Source organism: Chiloscyllium plagiosum, unplaced genomic scaffold (genome assembly GCF_037043375.1).
Source record: "Chiloscyllium plagiosum isolate Xiang-an unplaced genomic scaffold, Cpla_swu_hap1 HiC_scaffold_20, whole genome shotgun sequence".
NCBI lineage: Eukaryota > Metazoa > Chordata > Chondrichthyes > Orectolobiformes > Hemiscylliidae > Chiloscyllium > Chiloscyllium plagiosum.
Window position 1 is genome coordinate 47,080,945 of NW_028270158.1, and position 21,605 is coordinate 47,102,549.

Below are 21,605 nucleotides of genomic sequence, written 5' to 3' on the forward strand. Positions count from 1 at the left end.
CCTGAGGCTTACCTTAGAAACTTAACAGGTCCAGCCATTTACAGGAAGTCTCCGGGTTATGAATGCCAGTACTTACGATCCAACCTCCGTAAAGCTTATCATTTTAAAAAATCCAAGTTATATACAATGGTTCTTACTTACGAATGGGCGGACTACTTTGCATGTATCTGTTCCAACTTACAAACAGACTTAAAAATGGAACTCGTTCATAATCCGGGGATTTCCTATCTACATGAGCTAGTCAGACACCAAAGATTCTGTGGCAAGTAAATTGCCTCCTGTCTCCCAAGGTAGACAAGCAGGAGACTGGAAAAAAAACAGCAAGCCAGATGGCATCAGGAGTGGAGAAGTCAACATTTCAGGTGTGACTCTTCTTCTCCTGTCTCCCAAGGCCAATTCACCGTCTACAAGGCACAAGCCAGGAGTAGACGGAATACCTTGCAGTGGTCTGAATGAGTGTAGCTCCAACAACAATCAAGGATGCTTGACACCGTCCTGAAAGAATGGCTCCTGATTGACACCCTCTCCATCATCATCAACATTCACTCTTTCTACTGTTAGTGTACAGTGGCAGCAGTGTATACCATCGAAATGATGCACTACTGCAATCTCATAGCTGGTCCTTTTGATAGCACTGTTCAAATTCACAACCTCTGCAATTGAGAAGGACAAGAGCAGCAGACAAATGGGAACACCACCACTTGTAATTTTCCATTTGAGCTCGACCTGGAACTGTTCCACCAATTCTTCACAGTTGCCGGGTCAAAATCCCGGAACTCCCTTCCTAACAGCACAGTGCACATACTGAACCCCATGGACTGCAGAGATTCAAGAGCGTTGTTCACCACCACCTTTTTCAGGGCAATTAGGAATGAACAATAAATGCTGACCTGGCCAGTGGTGCCCGTATCTCATTGTTATGATGGTGTGCTACATGAAATAATAATTAATAACACAATTGGTGGGACACAGCTTGAACTTTTTGAAAATAATACTTTCCAAATTTAAGACAGTGGCTATATCAAGGATAAGGGCTGCATTTGTACAGAACATAAGCTCGTTGACCGAGTCACTGAGTCTACAACAACTTCAAAGAGACGTTACATCATGAGCCACTTTGTAAGTAAACAATATATTGGTTTTGAACAGAGGAAGTCAGTGAGAACTTGCCACAAGGTCAGCAGCCTTTGTCCTCTCTCTTTCTCTGGAAGCTTTCACATCAAGGTTTGTGAGTTGAAAACCCATTAGAAAACCACATCACTACAAGTGGAGAGTTTATAAAGAAAAAGTCTAAATTTACACTACTGTTTCCAGAGAAAGGGAATTAGATTAGATTCCCTACAGTGTGGAAACTGGCCCTTCTGCCCAACAAGTCCACACCAATCCTCCGAAGAGTAACCCACCCAGACTCATTTCCCTCTGACTAATGCACCTAACTCTATGGGCAATTTAGCATGGCCAATTCACCTGACCTGCACATCCATGGACTGTGAGAGGAAACCCACATAGATACGGGGAGAATGTGCAAACTCCACACAGACAGTTGCCCAAGGCTGGAATCAAACCTGGGTCCCTGGCGCTGTGAGGCAGCAGTGCTAACCACTGAGCCACCATGTTGCCCCAAATTCAATCAACCATGACTGACCCCAGAAGAAACCTCAATTGATTTGGAACAATCTATCATTTTTCTTTCTGAGTTAGTTTACTGAGGAGGTCATGTGGCAATGTGCCTGCCTAAAAGCCAGGAATTCTGGGTTTGAGTCTCACTCCAGGACCTGATGGCCATGGAAGGTGTGTTTGTGACCTGGCCACATTGCCAGCCTGCAAGCACTTCCAACCCAGCTGTGGGAGATGGTCAGAATGGGAGAGTTTCCTGGTCAGCCATGCCATTTTCCCAGCCCCAGGCAAATAACTAGCTGCAGGAGGGACCTCCATGTGTAAAACCTATTGCCAAATCCAAAACAATGGACAACAACAAGGTGACATGATGACAATCCAATGGAACAAGGAAAAAACTGCAAAAGTAAATCTGACCAAATGAATTTTAAGACAACATTCCTCAGAGGTTTACCTTTCTTTTAAGGCATGGGCTATGTGTGTGTGTGTGTTTTTTTTTTAATTCATTAATTCCCAGCATGAGGGCATCACTGGCTAGGCCTCCATTTATTGCCCGGAGGGCAGTTAAGAGGCAACCACATTGCTCTGGGTCTGGAGTCACATTAATGGCCAGACCAGGTAAGGATGGCAGTTTCCTTCCCGAAAGAGCATTCGTGAACCAGATGGGTTTTTTTCCCCCAACAATCGGCAATGGATTTGTGGTCAGTATTAAACTATTAATTCCAGATTTTTATTGAATTCAAATTCCACCATCTGCTGTGGTGGGATTCGAACCCAGGACCCCAAACCATTGCCTGGAGTATCTGAATTAACAGTCAAGCTATAATACCACTAGGATGTACAATTTCCTGCACCTTTACAAGAAGGCAGGTTTTACAGCTTTGCACTTAGAGTCATAGAGATGTACAGCACAGAAACAGACCCTTCGGTCCAACTTGTCCATGCTGACCAGATATCCCAACCCAATCTAGTCCCACTTGCCAGCACCTGGCCCATCTCCCTCCAAACCCTTCCTATTCATATACCATCCAGATGCCTTTTAATTGTTGCAATTGTACCAGCCTCCACCACATCCTCTGGCAGCTCATTCCATACACATACCACCCTCTGCATGAAAACGTTTCCCCTTAGGTCTCTTTTATATCTTTCCCCTCTCACCCTAAACATCTGCCATCTAGTTCTGGACTCCCCCACCTCAGGGAAAAGACTTTGTCTATTTATCCTATCCATGCCCCTCATGATTTTATAAACCTCCATAAGGTCACCCCTCAGCCTCCAATGCTCCAGGGAAAACAGCCATAGCCTATTCAACCTCTCCCTAAAGCTCAAACCCTCCAACCCTGGCAACATCCTTGTAAATCTTTTCTGAACCTTTTCAAGTTTCACAACATCTTTCCAATAGGAAGGAGACCAGAATTGCACGCTATATTTTAAACCTTTTGTTCATAACCGTTGTATCTTTTTTTGAGTTAGGTGGTTTTTTTAAACACAATGAAGTTATTCTTTATTTGTTAGTGTAAGGAACTTGGCACGTGCAGTCCATAATGGAATTGGCCTTTGAAATTCAAACATTGCAGTGACCACTGGAGGAATGGGACAAGGAAATGAATCAGTCCACCCCCTCTGAACTCGATCGTAATACTGCGAACAAATAAAGAAATCATTTTAGATTAGCATCAAAGATTACAAGATCATTTTCAATAAAGGCAGACAATCATCTGTTGATTCTGCCAGCCCTTTCTGCTCAGAAATGTAGCCTCCAGCAACACGGTTAATGAGACAGCCTCGCAGCCTCCACTGCTCTTCGAATGAAACTCTTCCAGCTGTTGCTTACCCTTTGAGAAAAGAAATACACCCTGCTGCTAACTTCAATCACAGCCTACCATGTCATACTCAAAGAGAGCTCATACATCTATTACACATCAGTCTCTAATAATTGCAGGCCCAATCATTAACCAATACTTTAACTTAATCTCCTTGAGCTTAGACCAACTCCAACATGGCACTAGAGCACTGCTTTGTGGGAGGAATGTTCAGCCCTCCAGAAACTAATAGTGCCTCCATTTATTTTAAATGTGAGCATTTAACATTAGATTCACAACCCAAAGCACAGTCATCCTTTACCGACTGACACTTGTGTTGCTTTTAAACAAGTTTATAAAATTTTGGAGTTGTACAATTCCCAAGTGCAACATGCACAAAAATAGACAGACTTCCATCCTATCGCCTCACATTGATCACTGGCCGAGTGAGGCATTGATAGTAATGAGGTATTAAGTGTTTACAACATCATAAAAAACATTCTTTGTGCTAATTGATTTGTGAGGAACAGTTTGGCCAATATCTTGGTGTCCTATATATTTGCAGAAGTGCCCTGCTGCTGGAGTTTGCTTCCCTTATTGTTGTCCATTCTCCATACACTTGTTCACCAAGGTATTCCTCATGGACAACCCAGGCAGCAAAGGCACACTCAGAGGTCCATGGGAGACCCAGCCAACCTTCATGCCAGGAAGTGCCATTGGACTCAAGAATGTACGCATTAATCCCAACATTGGGATGAAGAACTGAAAGAAGATGGTGCCGGGGGAACATGATGGCAAGATACGATTAGACAGTGGTGGGCAGGACAGGTAAGATGTGGAGAGCCCATTTTCCCTAGATTAGTAAGTTAAGGGCATGGCGTCAGAGACCTAAAACAAGGGGTGAGCCATTTAGGTCTGGAAGTAGGAGATATTTCTTCACCAGGATCGTGACTGCTCAGTCAAAACAGAATCAATAGATTTGAACACTGAGAAACTCCAAATATTTGTGGATGAGGCAGAAAAGATGAGTTGGTATAAAATTCTCAATGATGGAGGAGCCCACCAATTAACTGAATTCTCCCATCATTAACTTCCTGGGGGGTTACTATTGATCAGAAACTGAGCTAGACTGGACATATTAATAGCATGGCTATAAGAGCAGGTCACAGGCTTGGAATTCTGCAGTGAGTGATTCACCTCCATATTTCCACAGAATCTGCCCACCAGGAGTGTGATGGAATACTTCCCATTTGCCTGGATGGATGCCGCTCCAACAACACACAAGAATTTGAACACCCATCTGGGACAAAGCCATCCATTTAACTGACACCAACTACAAACGTTCACTCCCTCCAGTGCCAGTGCTCTGTGTAGCAGCAGTGTGCCCCAACGACAAGATGAGCAGCAGAAATTCACCAAGTATCCTTTGGCTGCACATTCCAAACTCACGACCACTTCCATCTCAAAGGATGTGAGTAACAGATGCACAGGGACACTACAGCCTGCAATTTCCCTCACCATACTGACTCGGAAATACATCGCCATTCTGTCACTGTCAACATTTTTGAATTCCCTCCTCAATGGCATTCTGGGTCTGCCTAGGCCAATTAGACTCCAAGTGGTTCAAGAAAGCAGCTGCCCACTCCCCCTCACCCATCCCCCCCACACACACACATACACTCACATCCTCCATCCCACCTTCTCAAGGACAACTATGCAATGCAGTTAGTCCATTCAACAATGCCAACATCCCAATGAATGAAACTTTCAAACATTTCAGCCATGAATCTTATTGAATGACAGAGAAGGCTGAGGGGGCCAAATAGTTTATTCCTGCTTCTATTGTTTATGGACAATCATTCATAGGTTGTATCTCAAAGTACATCTGCGGGTCACCTTGTTCTATTTGTGATACTAATTCTTCATGCCAGTGTTTCCAGTTTAGCTGTTGACCATGCAGACCCATATACTGCACACACTCAAACTGGGGCTTCTACTTACAAGCTCAAGTACACTCATACCTTCAATAAATGCACACGTCGAAGTATTACTAAGCAACTTCGCTGTATGATGCTTAACTGTTGGATGACACTTGGAATATGCTTTTATTTTTCAGCTGATTGGCTGACATGCAGATTGTCTCCTACCAAGCTGCTGCCAAGCTGCTAACAGAGAATCGTACATATTGCAACTTTGCCCCTCTGACACGGGGTGCACACTCTCTCCCAACCAATGGCGATGCACAATGGCATCGTGCTCACACAGGATGTCAGTCATTCTATCTGTGCATCTTCAAACAAGATGTCAAGATTACCCCTCTGATTGGAGAAGGACTCCTAATGGATAGAGGCGTGGTTGACCTTTAGAATGGTTCAGTAATTCATTAGAAAGCTGTGACTCACTTGGAAAAGAGCATCCTGACTTGTTAGAACCTGAAGGGCAGGGAGGAATGTAAAATCAGAGTGCTCCCCTTTACTCCGAATCCGAACCCGAACCTACTATCTATTTGATCCTGTGTTCATTCACTCCAGGAGAAAGTGCGAACTGAAGATTCTGGAGGGTTTGAGTTGAGATGTGTGGCACTCGAGGAGCAGGACAGAGTCAACTTTTCGGGCACAGTCCCCTTATCAGGGCTTTTTGCCTGAAGCATCGACTCTGCTGCTCCTCGACTGCTGCCTGATGTGCTGTGCTTTTTCCAGCACCACATTTTTCAACTTCATTCACTCCTGCACAGGCCAATTGGTGTTTCATAGTGTTCCATAATTAATCTACAATTCCTGAACACACTCAGGCATTTACTTGAATTATGCTGTGAACAACCCCAGGAGAAAAATTCCATTGTTTTAAAAAAGTGTGGTTTATTTTTCATATTTTTTAACTATTTGCTTTGATAGTTGTTATAACTTCACAGGCTGAAGAAAGGGCTGTTGGTCCAGCATAGAAGTAGCTGGAATGGGAGATCGCATGACAAAGACTTCAGAAATACGTGTAACTAAAGATGATGAGCCTAACTGCAGATATTCTCAAAATCAACCTGTTCAGAGATGGTAGGGCACACCTCTACAGTAGGTCAGATTTGAGCTCCAGCCACCTGGCTCAGAGTTAAAGGCTTTGCAATGTTTGAAGGTAAATCTTCCAGCTAAAATTGGTCACTTTCCAGGACGTACATGAACGATTAGTCTGTGACAGTGCAAGTAGCCCAGGGTAACAGCAACAATCAGTGCTTGTGAAAAGTAACTGAAGGTACCACTAAATGAACTGCAATACCAATATAAGTTACCTGAAAACTAATTTGTTCGCAGCTTGTTTTCAGCTGAATAAAATCATTTATAGTTCATTTCCTTGCACTGAACAGAAATAGAAATTGACAGTGAAAGATGGCAAATTTACCACAGTCTGCTTTCTGCCTGGTGCTGTTTGTAATTGTCTTTCAGGTTTTATTTTACACTGCTGTTTGTAATTACCTCTCACGAGAAGGCTTCAGTAAATATTCCACATCTGGTCTGTTCCAACAGTCAAGAGGAAATCTTTAATCACAGCTTCTGACATCGATGCTACATTCCCTTCAGTTGCCTGCTATTCCCCAGTGGACCAGTTAGGCTGCGGTTTCTGTGTCGATGTGACACTGCCTTCACATCGCAACCGTTCACAAAGCATTTTCTGGTTAATGGGCCAAATGGCTAATTGCTATGAATTCAGCCTGTCCTCGTTGACCTACATTGGCACGTGGTCAAACAGAACAATAACTTTAGGATTCTTATCCTTTGAGTTCAGACCCCTCCATAGTCAGACCCTCACCCTAATCTGTAACCTCATCCAGCCCTACAACTCTCCAAGAATTCTGTATTCCTTCAATTCTGGTATCCAGGCATCCACAATTTCCTTCACTACTCCATTGGTAGCCAGGCCTTCAGTGGTTCAGAATTTAACTCTGGAATTTTCAGATTCCGATCATAGGATGCAGATTCCCAGCATACTCAGGACAATAAAATCACCAGCCAGAACTAATAATAATCCACAGTGTGATTTTTACCATGGGGAATATTTCATGTTATAACTAGTCCTGTAAATTCAGTTTCTTTCGAAGGTGGGTGTTAATGTTCGAGAAATACTGGCATCCTAAAATATTGTTTAACAATTCAATATACCAGCACAGAAATTAAACTTGCTTAATTTACAGTCTGTTAAACTGCATATGTTAATATTGCAAAGTTTTCCTGCTGATTTTTGAACTGGAAACTAATTGAAATTGCAGCTCCTTGTGATTGACATGCCACTAGAATTAGCATATAAAATACTCAGCAGTCTTTCTAACAGACTAGTAATTCAATTAGCTTCTTCCAGACAGCTGCCCTGCATTTTCCATGTTCGCATGATAAAAGAAGCCAATTTATTTGTGAGTTGAGATATTTTAGAAACTATTTGAAATAAATGAGCAAATTATCCGATTTACCATAAGGCAAGAACTCTTTCCACTAGGACTGTATCCTCAGGTAGCTGTCTCCTATATAGGGAGCGTAGATTGAATAAGCCGTTTTGCTTTATTGTTCCTGATGTGGTTTTAACATTGGTTTATGGAATGGTTAGAAACCATTCTCGGGAAGGGTGTGGTGGTATTTGTGTGGATGATTCTAGAAACACTGCATTCTCCAAAGCATTTATACCTGATTTTAACATTCGGGATAATTCAGTCACTTCTTCCCTATCATTACTTGTGTTAACCTTTGATGGGATCATCTCAATCTGATGCAAAACTGCTAGTTCTACTTTCTTGGTAGCCAGGCGTTTTAGTTGCCTTTATGTACCACTTCAAAGGCACTGGCTTAATGTGTTCATAAATTCTCTACAGTGCAGGAAGAGGCCATTTGGCCCATTGAGTCTGTACCGACTCTCTGAAGAACATGCCACGCAGACAAAGCCCCAATCCTCAACCCATCCCTGACACTTCGCATTCCCCCGGCCAATCTACCTAACCTGCACACCTTTGGAATGTGGGAGGAAACCTGAGCACCCAGAGGAAACCCAGGCAGGCACGAGGAAAACGTCAAACTCCACGTAGGCCAAGGCTGGAATCGAATATGGGTCCTTGGGCTGGAGATGTCAATGTGGTCATTGGCATAGTTAAAGCCAAGAAGTTAATGACTGGGTTTTAATGGGAACCTAATGTAACATATGAGTCAGCTTGCTTAAACTAATGCAAAAGGGGTAACCTAGATTACTAACCTGACAGGTGGCATATACCTGCTCTGATACCAGTGATATCAGACAGTATGTATGTGAGTGTACATTTATACACACACCCTCATGTGGCATTGGCAATGTGTACACATTAACTAATGTCTTTCTGAATAAATAAATTCTCAGGCAAACCACTGAAGATGGTCATTGGGACAAAGGGAGAGAAGGCCATTCGACTCTCTTATATCTTGAAATTAGATCAAAGCTGATCTGTCTATTAATTCTATTTAGCCATCTTGGTTCTATATCCTTCCCTTAATTATCCATTCCTAATCCAAACTGATTAATCCCGGTTTTGTTATTTTCTAGTCTCAAAAGTGGTTTGGGGAGAGAGATCCAGATTTTCACTACCCTCTGGGTGAAGAAGTGCTTCCCCACTTCACCCCAAACAGACAATGGTTGTTCTGCCTGTTCCCCCACCGGGGGGAAATACTTTCTCTCACAATTCTCTTGAGCACGTGCAGATGGGAACCTGGGCCTTCTGGCTGAGAGGTAGGGACACTATCACTGCACCAGAAAAACATCCTCCTCAATCAAACCCTTTAATTACCTTAATCATCTCAATTACTCATTTAATCCTTCCTGATCTATACTTAAGGCAATACAACAATAACAAGAGCTTGTATTTACAGAATATCTTTAAGGTGATCAAGCATTTCACAGATGCAATCCAAACCAAAATATAACACCAAACTATGTGAGATATTAGGGCAGGTACCTTAAAGCTTGCTCAAAGGTATTTTGTCTGGATCTTCCTAGTGAACAGCAATCGGATGTGGGCTGTCATTCCATTCCATTTGCAACTAAAGAGTTCTACATTTCTGAAGGGAGATTCTAGTCAGGACTCCTTCAGAAATGTGGAGTAATGCTTCCATTCTGACAGCTCCTACTCCCCCGCAGAACAGTCAGGGGAAGGTGAATCAAGTCCTGTTTCTCTCAGCAGTCAGTTGCTGTGTCTGTAATTTAACAGTCCAGCATCACAGGCAGCTACATTGAGAAATGCTGTCAAATGATAATTACAGAAGGTAACTGTGTGGTTAGGGCACATGGAGGGTAAAATGCTCTGGCGGGGTGAAGAGTGCCAGGTGGGTAAGGATAGTGAGCCAGGTGGATAGGACACCAGATGGGTAGTGTGACAGGTGATTAGGGCACTAAGTGAGTATTGTGCCATCTGGTTAGGGTACCAGATGGGTAGTGTGCCAGTTGGGTAGCATTCCAGCTGAGTACTGAGCCAGGTGATTAGGGTACCAGGTGGGTAGTGAGCCAGGTGGATAAGGTACCAGGTGGATAGTGTCCAGGTGGTTAGCTTGACAAGCAGTAGGATGCGAGGACACACATTGGCAAAGCGACATTTAGGGCAGGTTGTGGAGTCTTCAAGGGAATGATGTGGGTTTGTCAGGTCTAGTGGTGGAAGAAGTGGTGGGGCAGGGAGAGTCAGCTCCAATAATGGGAAAGGAGTTGTTGGGGTCTCCATTTACAGAGGGATTGACTGGCCTGGTGACAGGGTGAGTGCCAGGTCCTCAGAGTAGAGATTGTCAGATCCCAGAGCAAGGTGAGTGTCAGGTCTGTGGGGGAAATGGGGTTTTGGCTCAGGATCTAATAATGTTGTGGATCAGAGGGATATGGCATGAGTAAGAAAACAGAGAGTTTGGGATGATGTCAAGTGGTTCAGTGTAGAAGACCGTGCAGGAGTGCATTAGACCCAAGACTATACATCCTACAGATATAACCATTGGGGGGTTTGACAGGGTAGATATGGAAAGATTGTTTCCCCTTGTGGGAGAGTCGAGATCCAAAGGGAACTGGCACACTACCCATCAGGGTAAGGGGTCACCTTTTAGGATAGAGATGAGAAGGAATTTCTTCTGTCAGAAGATGGTGAATCTGTGTAATTTTTTATAGTAGAGAAGACAGCTAACTGTAGAGGCTGGGTTTTTATGTATGTTCAAGGCTGAGATAGACAGACTTTTTTTAATCAGTAAGGGATCGAGGTTTTGGGGAAAAGACAGGAAATCGGGGCTGAAGGCTATCAGATCAGCCATGATCTCATTGAATGGAGGAGGACACTAAATGGGCTGAATGGTCTATTTAGAGGCACACTAAATCATAGAGTAATACAGCACAGAAGAGGCCCTTCAGCCCATCAAGACTGTAATAACCTTTCCACCAATCCCACTTGGCGGCACTTGACCCAAGAACTTGAACATTATGACATTTCAAGCGCTGCTCCACATACATTTTAAAGGTTTTGAGGTTTCCCACCTTAACTACCTTCCCAGGAAGTGCACTCCAGATTTCCATCAGATTTTCATCACCCTCTGGATGGAAAACATTTTCCTAATATCCCCTCTAAACCCCCAGGCCTACACCTTAAAATCATGCTTCCTTGTTAATGACCCTTCAGCTATGAGGAACAACTACTTCCTGTCCACTCTGTCCATGTCCCTCAAACTTTATGCACCACTATCAGGTTCCCCCTCATCCTTCTCCACTCCTTGATAAGTATGTACTGGTCAGGCAGGGAGGAAGTGGTGAAGCAAGGGAGCCGTGGTTTACTAAGGAAGTTGAATCTCTTGTCAAGAGGAAGAAGAAGGCTTATGTTAGGATGAGATGTGAAGGCTCAGTTAGGGTGCTGGAGAGTTACAAGTTGCACAGGGAAGCCCTAAAGAGAGAGCTAAGAAGAGCCAGGTGAGGACATGTGAGGTCTTTGGCAGGTAGGATCAAGGAAAACCCTAAAGCTTTCTTTAGGTATGCCAGGAATAAAAGAATGACTAAAGTAAGATTAGGGCCAGTCAAGGACAGTAGTGGGAAGTTGTGCACAGAGTCCAAGGAGAAAGGAGTGGTGCTAAATGAATATTTTTTGTCAGTGTTCACACAGGAAAAAGACAATGTTGTCGAGGAGATACTGAGATATAGGCTATTAGACGAGACTGGATTGAGATTCATAAGGAAGAGGTGTTAGTAATTCTGGGAAGTGTGAGAATAGATATGTTCCCTGGGTTGGATGGGATTTATCCTAAGATTCTCTGGGAAGCCAAGGAGGAGATTGCAGAGCCTTTGGCTTTGATCTTTATGTCGTCATTGTCTACAGGAATAATGGCAGAAGACTGGAGGATAGCAAATGTTGTCCCTTTGTTCAAAAAGGGGAGTAGAGACCATCCTGGTAATTATGGACCAGTGAGCCTTACTTCGGTTCTGGGTAAAGTGTTGGAAAGGATTATAAGAGATAGGATTCATAATCATCTAGAAAGGAATAATTTGATTAGGGATTGTCAACATGGTTTTGTGAAGGGTAGGTCGTGCCTCATAAACCTTATTGAGTTCTTTGAGAAGGTTACCAAACAGGTGGATGAGAGTAAAGCGTTTGATAAGGTTCCCCATGGTAGGCTATTGCACAAAATACGGAGAAGGAGAAAGTGAGGACTGCAAATGCTGGATATCAGAGTTGAGAGTGTGGTGCTGGAAAAGCACAGCAGATCAGGCAGCATCCGAGGAGCAGGAGACATGGGATTGACAGTGATTTAGTGGTATGGATCTGAAATTGGCTAGGTGTAAGAAGACAGAGGGTGGTAGTTGATGGGAAATGTTCATCCTGGAGTTCAGTTGCTAGTGGTGTACCGCAAGGATCTGTTTTGGGGCCACTGCTGTTTGTCATTTTTATAAATGACCTGGATGAGGGCATAGAAGGATGGGTTAGTAAATTTGTGGATGAGACTAAGGTCGATGGAGTTGTGGACAGTGCAAAAGGATGTTTCAGGTTACAAAGGGACATAGATAAGTTGCAGAGTTGTGCTGAGAGGTGGCAAATGGAGTTTAATGCAGAAAATTGTGAGGTGATTCACTTTAGAAGAAGTAACAGGAATGCAGAGTACTGAGCTAACAGTAAGATGAGCACAGAGATCTTGGTGTCCATGTGCGCAGATCCCTGAAAGTTGCCAACCAGATTGATAGGGTTGTTATGAAGGTATATAGTGTGTTTGTTTTTATTGGCAGAGGGATTGAGTTTTGGAGCCATGAGGACATGTTGCAGCTGTACAATACTCTGGTGTGGCCATACCTAGAGTATTGCGTACAGTTCTGGTCACCGCATTATTGGAAGGATGTGGAAGCATTGGAAAGGGTGGAGAGGTAATTTACCAGGATGTTGCCTGGTATGGAGGGAAGGGCTTATGAGGAAAGGCTGAAGGACTTGAGGCTGTTTTCGTTAGAGAGAAGAAGGTTGAGAGGTGACGTAATAGAGACATACAAGATAATCAGAGGGTTAGATAGGGTGGACAGGGAGAGCCTTTTTCCTCAGATGGTGATGGCTAGCAAGAGGGGGCCTAGCTTTAAATTGACAAATATAGAACAGATGTCAGAGGCAGTTTCTTTACTCACAGAGTATTAAGAACATGGAACTCCCTGCCTGCAACAGTAGTTGACTCGCCAACATTAAGGGCATTTAAACGATCATTGGATAAACATATAGATGATAATGGAATAGTGTTGGTTAGATGGGCTTCGGATTGGTTTCACAGGTCGGTGCAACATCGAGGGCCAAAGGGCCTGTACTGCTCTGTAATGTTCTATGTTCTATTTCTATGAATTTTTCCTCCAGTACAATCATATCCTTCCTTTATCAGGATTGCACACAGTACTCTGACTGTGGTCTAACCAAAGTTTTGTACAGCTCTTACATAACCTTCCTGTTGTTATAATCTCTGCCACAGCTGATAAAAGCAAGTGCCCCCATGCACTATTGCATTTTGCTGCCTCTTCCCCATAACCTCGATTCCTTTACTTCTGTTCCTATGACATTTGGTCTTACATGGTCATCCTATTCTCAGAATTTGACCCATTAAATAATCCTAGTGTCACTGTGACATCATTAACCCTTTAGTGAGGGTAGTGCCAAATATTAACTGTTTTTGGTGTCCTGCTCACTGTTTCACTCTCCCGAGACAGTAAGATGAACAGAATAAAACTACCAATTCCAGACTATTATCAGCCTGTAGCTCTGTGGGTAGAATATCTAAAGAACTGAAGGCTCCATCTCAATGATTTACACATCATGGAATCCCCACAGTGCAGATGTAGGCCATTCAGCCCATCGAGTCCACATTGACGCTCCGAGGAACATCCCACCCCCTACCTTATAACCCAGTATTTCCCATGACTAATTCACATATCCTTGGGTAATTTAGCATAGCCAATCCATCCAACCTTTGGACTGTGGGGGGAAAATGGAGTATCCAGGGGAAACCCACACAGGCACAGGGATAACGCACAAACTCCACACAGACAGTCACCCAAGGGTGGAATTGAACCTGGGTGCCTGGTGCTGAGAGGTAGCAGTGCTAACCACTGAGCCACTGTGTTGGAACAATCCTGTTGAATGCTCCCAATGCTGAGGGAAAGCTACAGTGAGGGTGATGCCATCTTTTAGCTGATACATTAAAGTATGACCCTGCCTGCCCTCCCAGGTATAAGTAAAGGAACCAATAGTACTGTTTCATGGAGAACTGTAAAGTTCTTTGGCCAATAGTTATCCTTCAATCTACATCAGTAAAGAAAAGCAACAGATTATCAAAACATTAGCACATTGCTGCTTTTGGGAGTTTACTGTTCTCAACTTGACTGCTACATTTCCCAGATTACAAACACTTTGCTTGAATGCCTTCGATTCCTCTCAGCACTTTCGAAGCACGCTATGAAACCTAATGTGAGGTTTGCTAAACCAGTTCAGCTTGTATAAAACAGCCTACTGACCCTCACTTCTTTGAAGATCACAGAATTCATTTCTATGGAGAAGGTACTTTGGATTACATCTTTGCCATTTCATCTTTGAGAATCACAGCTTTCGTTTAAGATTAAAGGATATGTTCAAAGTCTGGGTTCACATTTTGAGTTTATAAAAGACAGAAGTCTGCACTTTTATTTCGCTGCTCTGGTGGGTGGAGGTGAAATTGTTGAGTCTGTGGAGCCTGTAAATAAAACTGTTTTGAAACTCCCACTCAATTATTATACATACAGTCAAGTAATAAACTTTTATTAAAGTATCTCCATGAGCCTACACGACTAGATTCCTCTACAGTTTGGAGTTCTTATTTGCAAATGCATGTCTCTGATTAATAAGATAAGTTTAGTTTTGATATATCACAAGTAAGTTCACTAAGTGGAGAATTAGATGAGATTCCCTACAGTATGGAAACAGGCCCAGCAAGTCCACACTAACCCTCTGAAGAGTAACCCACCCAGACCCATTCTTCGACCCTACATTTACCCCTACTTGGCGATTTAGCATGGCCAATTCACCTGGCCCGCACATCTTTGGATAGCAGGAGGAAACCCACACAGACACGGGGAGAATGTGCAAACTCCATACAGTCGCCCGAAGCAGGAATCGAACCCAGGTCTCTGGCACTGCAAGGCACAGTGGGCAACTATAAGGTTCTCTGGGAAGGCCTGATTGGTCAGACAGTTACACATTTCTACATGCATTCTGACCATAAACTTCGCTTTCGTAATTCTATTGGCTTTGGCAGTGCTATATTTTTAATCATTCCAACTACAAAGATTTTGCTGCAGAAACAAAAAGCCATTTCACCCATCAGGTCCATCCTCCTTTGGCCAGATCCATTTTTCTGTTTTGCATGACTTTCCTCCCTCTCCTGTTCCTCTTGTCTCACCAACAAATCCTTTCAAGATATTATGATTGAACAAAAGTAATTTTTACAAAGCATGTGGTTAAAAACTACCTGGCATAAATCGCACTGATTCATGTGCATGGGACCATATTGCAATTTTACAATTAGAAGCACGTCAGGAGGGAAGCACTAACTTCAATTAAAAACAACTGAAAATAGCTTCATGCTGCGTCTCTACAAGAAGCTTAGCTGATTCATCTGCAATCAGCCTCACATGTGAATACACCAGCACTAACCCATAGCCTTATATATATATATATATATATGTATACAGGAACACTCAGATGCAACAGCACTGAACAATGCCAACCAGGTCAATAAGAAAGAAGGAACTTGTGTCTATATATCTTTCAAGATCTCAAAACGTAATAAAGCGCTTCACACATAATTGAATATTTTTGAGATGTGGTCACTTTCATAATGCAGGAAATGTGGCAGTGAGTTTGTGCAGAGCAAGATCATATAAATGTCCATGAAATTAAATCGACCACTCTTGCAGTACTGGTTGTGAGACAACGGGGAGAATTCTTCTTCAAATAATAGCTACACAATTATTTAATTCTGCACCAGATAATCCAGAAAGGGCCTGATTTTAACATCTCCATTTGACAGATTCTCCTTGAATAGTGCAGAATTGACTTCACCCTGGAACTGAGAGCACAAGATCCTGGGACAGGATTAGAACCCACAACTCCTTTCATATCCAGGCAAGGCAGGTACCCACAGACATAGTTGACAAGCCCAAGGATGGGCAACAGCTCTAACAGAGACTGAAATATCATATTCTTTCACTGCTACTGACATTTTTTAAAAATTCACTCATGGGACAAGATGGTGATGAGCTGGCTTCTTGAAGCACTGCCGTCCATGTGTTGTCTGCAGAGTCACAATGCCCTTAGCGAGGGATTCCTCATGACCAGCAATGTACTGACAGCACTTATTTCCAGATTTCCTGTGCTTTAAGTTTTTTTTAATTCATTCACAGGTTTGGGTACCTCTGGCATTTATTGCCATCCAGAATTACCCTTGAGAAGGTGATGGTTGTAGCCAAGTGGACCTCATAGAATATGAATTTCCTGATTGGAGCTGTTAAGCCTCCAATCAGGGAGCTCTGACTGACAGATAGGTGTCAGACCACCTGCTCATTCTGGGAGCTGGTTCTGCAGGAGCTGGATCAGTGTCAAGGACTCTCCGTGTGTAAATAAGGGGTGACTCGGAGGCAGGACACTAGCCTCTGTGGAGTTATTTCAGTGGTGAACTGCCATCTGGAGTACAACTGAATGGCTTGCTAGGCCATTCCAGAGGGCAGTTAAGAGTCAATCACCATTCTGTGGGACTGCATCAGGCCAGATTTATTTTATCCCTAAAGGGCATCAGTAGGCCAGATGTGTTTTATGACAATCTGGTAATTTCAGGATTACTATTAGTAACTTTTATGGCAGATTTATTGAATTAAAATTCCTCAGCTGCTCTGGTGAGAGTTGGACCCTTGACTCGAGATAATTAGTCCAGTCCTCTGGATTACTAGTTCGACAACATAACTAAGCGTGTGACTAAACAGCACCTCCTCCCTTCTTGCTCCTCAGCACCGTCCACCTGACACTGACATGTCCTAACACAATTCTGTTTGAATTTGGACATGCAGCGTTTTAGCAAAAGCTTTGTAAATAGCACACTATTTGTAGAATTGCCAGCCTTTTTATTTGTTTTAGAAAATTCAGTAATTGTGCACAAATATTTCCTAAATACAGTCCAATGAGGTGATCTGACATGGCTCAAGTTATGCTTAACTCTGAACTGTTTAATATCATCACTAGGTGTAAAATAGAAAGTGTTGCATTCCTCTCTCCATTCCCTCCCAATGTAACTATGAAAACCCGTTACTTTAAGATGATCTGTTTCTATTTCTCCAACAGTCTATTTTGATTCATGTGTATCAATAATTTAAAGAGCCTGGCACAGGCACCAGCTTGTACATCTTGCTTTCAAGAATTTCTGAATATTGTTGTTGCCTCTCTCTAATGCTCATCCAGAGGCTGTTGACTGATTCCCTCACAGGAGACACAGTGTCAGCTGATTTCACAGCCTCAGAGTGCTTTCCCCATATGGTCCTGTCTCTCGAGCCCGGGAGAAAAATAATCAGAAAAGGCTGGAAATGCATAACGGGTCAGACAGCATCTGTGCAGAGGGAATTAGATCGCATGTTTCAGGGTCATTGGGTGACATTCCTGATTTTCCAACATTGGCAGCGATGCCTCGGTACCTAAACTCTGGAATTTCCTCTCCAACCCTCTTGTCATTGCTCTCGTCCTCCCAGTTGCTCTTTTGTATGCAACCTCTTTGTCCAGATTTTAGATTGCCTGTCTCCATATGCAGCTCAGTGTCCAATTTAGCCTATGTCCTCTTGGGAAAATTTAAAATGCTCAAGGTTCTATATAAATGCAAGTTGTTGCTGCTGAAGGTTTACCTCTATTTTTCCCTCTACAAATTCTCCTGACCTGTTGGATATTTTCAGTGCTTTATTCCATGCCTGCAAAGTATTCCGCTTTGAGAAGGGGATGAGAGCTGAACTCCGAGATTCTCCTCACCCCACATCTGCACAGATGTTCTGAATGGGGGCACTGATAGCCCAAGGCTTGGGAATGACCACTGCCATTCAGAAGGTCAAGGGCAACAGGTACTTGGGAAAACCCCCACCCCGCCCCGCCCCGCAGGTTCCCCCTGAAGCCACTTGCCATCCTTGGAAATGCATGGCCGTTCCTTCACTGTCGCTGGGTCAGAATCCTGGAATTCCCTCCCCAGTGGCTTTGTGGCTCCACCCAGGGCACGTAGATTGCAGCCATTTGGGAAGGCAGCTCACCATCACCTTCCAAGGCAACTGGAGATGGTCCAGCTAGCGGCACTCATGTGCCATGAGTGAATAAAATACTATCAACCACCACATCACAAAAGCAAGCTCAACCGTTGGCAGGTTCTCTCACAGATTTTGGAAAGCGAACGGGGCCTGTTCCAGAACAAAGGTTACAGTATATCAAGCAATGGCTCTTACATCCCTTCATCAAGGATGTGAGACTTGGATAGCCTACTGGTATCACAGTAAGCAACTAGAAGCATTCCATCTTCACTGTCTGAGATCTATTTGCAACATCAGGCCTGAGGTTCTTGTCAAATGTTGCATGTATCTTGAGCATGGGTTCATTAGCTTTGCTGGGTCCGTCATGTGGTTGACATGGAGGATACCTGGATACCAAAGTCAATGACCTACAGCCAGATGAACCCAATCACCCACACCACAGGACACCCCCAGCTTGGATAGTAAGACAAGCTGAAAGCCAACCTTAAAGAGCTTCAAACTGCTTTCCAAAACAGCTGAGGGGAGACCTTATAGAGCTTTATAAAATCATGAGGGGGATAGACACAGTGAATAGCCAAGGTCTTTTCCCCAGAGCAGAAAAGTCCAAAACTAGAGGGCCTAGGTTTAAGATGAGAGAGAAAAGATTTCAAAGAGACCTGAGGGGCAACTTTTTCACGCAAGGGGTTGTACACGTATGGGAACGAGCTGTCAGAGGAGGTGGTGGAGGCTGGTCCAATTACAGCATTTAAGAGGCCTCTGGATGGGTATATGAATAGGAAGGGTTTAGAGAGATATGGGCCAATTGCTCGCAAATGAGTCTAGGTCAGTTTCGGATATCTGGTTAGCACAGATGAGTTGGACTGAGGGGTCTGCTTACGCGCTGCCTAATTCCATGACTCTGTGACATGGTGGTAAAAGAATAGTCTTGGAGAGACCAAAAATGGACAGGTGTCTGTTATCAGGTGATTTTGCCTTTTGGGGAGACCAGACTGAAGGGTGTTCCCGATGTACAAAGATTTACAGTGTTACACTCATCCGCTCAGCGGAAAGCCATCAGCTCCTAGAAAATAGGCCTGAACTTCTCACTTGTTGGGTGGAGCACTTCAACAATCTCCTAAATCAACAATCCTTCATGTGAAATGAGGCCATTGATGTCCTCTTGGGAAAGTTTAAAATGTTAAAGGTTCTATATAAATGCAGTTCTTTGCTGCTGAAGGTTTACCTCTATTTTTCCCTCCCTTTATTTTATGACAATCTGGTAATTTCAGGATCACTATTAGTAACTTTTATGGCAGATTTATTGAACTAAAATTCCCCAGCTGCTCTGGTGAGAGTTGAATCCTTGTCTCGAGATAATTAGTCCAGTCCAATTTCACCAGATGGTCACTCAAGGTGAGAATCAAACCCAGGTTTCTAGTACTGCAAGGCTGCAGTGCTAACCACTGAGCCACCGTGCCACACCATGGTTATTTGAATGTCTGGAGTGGAAATAAATAAAAAAGAGACTTGCATTTCTTTTTATCTCAAGGTGTCCAAAAGTCTTTCCAGCCAAAGAAGTATTTTTGAAGTGTAGCCAGTGAAGGAACACAGCCATCAATTGGTGCACAGCATGATCCCAAAAACACCAAAGTGATAAAGACTCAATAACTGCTTTTAAGACCTGGATAACTATTGGCCAGAACTCCATGGAGAACACACCTCCTTGCCTCCAAAATAAAGAGACTTGCACAGCACCACTGGTGTGAAGAGTTCACGTTCAAACTTTCTCAAGCAGAGGTCACAAAGGCCGCAGAGCAATTTTCAGTGAGAAATTTGCAAGGAATTGATGACATTCCATGTGAAGTATTCAGCTATGGAGGGATCAGTTACCACTCAGGCAGTAAAGGTAGAAAATTCCCCTCTTTCAATAACGTCAGTTATAGTGCACTCAGAATCCCCATCAGGATTATTTAGATGAACACAACATTAGACCATTATTACTCACCACTTTGGCATTCCATTCTCTCCCTTCTCTAACTGCACCTACTTTGCTCCAATTCCCTCAGCTTTCAAAAGTTTGCTTAAAATTTATTGCTTCACTCATGCACCTGGGCTCCTTATGTTAAGCCTATCTTGACGTTCACTCCCTGTGTGCTACATTAATGGTGTTGGATGAGCACCTTTTGTTATATCATTGGGATTCAGTTAACATTTTTATTGGGTAAAGACATCAAGGAATATGAAGCAATGGTGCCATAGAGTCATAGAGTTGTGCAGCACAGAAATCGACCCTTCAGTCCAACTCATCCATGCCGACCAGATATCCTAAGTTAATCTAGTCCTATTTGCCAGCATTTGGCCCACATCGCTCTAACCCCTTCCTATTCATGTTCCCATATTGATGCCTTTTAAATGTTGCAATTGTACCAGCCTCCATCTCTTCCTCTGGCAGCTCATTCCATACACATACCACCATCTGTGTGAAAAGTTGCCCCTTAGATCCTTTTCAAATCTTTCCCCTCTCATCTTGAGCCTATGCCTTGTAGTTCTGGACTCGCCTACTTTGGGAAAAGGAGCTTGGCTATTCACCCTAGCCACGCCCCACATGATTTTATAAACCTCTGTAAGTCAAATGGACCCAAGGTAGAGATCAGCCGCAGTCTGAAAGTATAATAGAACAGGCTCCAGTGATTGAATATCCTGTCCCTAATGTTCTGAAATGTACTCAGTGAAATAATCTATAATGTGTGTCATCAATATTAATTTGCAGATATAAGGGTCAGATCCTGAACATAATAATTATCTGACTTGTCTCCCTTAAAAGATTTTGGTCATAATAGAATGATGCTGAAGATGATATGATTTTTGCATGTCGGTACATACATAGCAGAGATTTGATGTGGGCTGCAAGCATGATTAAGATCACTGGTCAACACATTAGAATGATCACTTTGCTGACATTAATGTTTAATTTAAAGGCACAATTTCGTCAAATTAAAGAGACATCTTATTCTCGCATACACTATTTCAAAATGTTTTAATCATTCCAAGTTAAAGAAAAGAGTTTAACCAACTCCCACCTGGCGCAGTCCCACACAGCCAGACTGCCATTAGTTCCAGTCAATTATAAACTGCTCTGATCATTTGAATTGCAGCAATATTTTAAGAAATGACATGTAGCTGTTTCAGAATCTCAGATGATAATATAAGACATGGTTGCTGCAATTAAGCTCAGATATTTTAGTATAAAGAAATTTAAACACAAATCATTTCTCCCTTTAATCTTCATTTAATTGAAATGATTTGTACTCATGTGATTATTATTGGTAAGAACACTGCGTGCTAACTTGCTCTGTCTGCCAATTTGTGGAGAACCTCTTTAATTTTAAAGAAAGGTCTTCATCAGGAAGAAATGGGCCTCAGAAAAAA